Consider the following 241-nt stretch of genomic DNA (forward strand, 5'->3'; position numbering starts at 1 on the left):
ATTTGTAACTTTTTTCCGACGTTGTCACTTTTGCCGACGTTTTTGTCACTTCTTCAAACGTTTTGGGTTCTTTTTTCTATGATGGCTGACAAACTTTTTTCCTGACTTCTTTAGGACTTTATGTCGACCAAACTGAAAGTGAGAAGGCTATGTGACACATGCAATAAGAAGTCAGTCAAATATATTTCACTTTTTTAATTAAATAAAAGCATATCAATAAACTAAACATGTCTGGCCCTTG

The 241-nt window shown here is 34.0% G+C and overlaps 1 protein-coding gene across 5 annotated transcripts in view; it reads left to right on the forward strand.

Annotated features, from left to right (window-relative positions):
- Positions 1-241, forward strand: part of tcf4 (transcription factor 4) — a 371,152-nt gene that overhangs the window by 85,480 nt on the left and 285,431 nt on the right. The gene's annotated exons all lie outside the window — the stretch shown is intronic.

This window comes from Etheostoma spectabile, chromosome 16 (genome assembly GCF_008692095.1).
Source record: "Etheostoma spectabile isolate EspeVRDwgs_2016 chromosome 16, UIUC_Espe_1.0, whole genome shotgun sequence".
Lineage (NCBI taxonomy): Eukaryota > Metazoa > Chordata > Actinopteri > Perciformes > Percidae > Etheostoma > Etheostoma spectabile.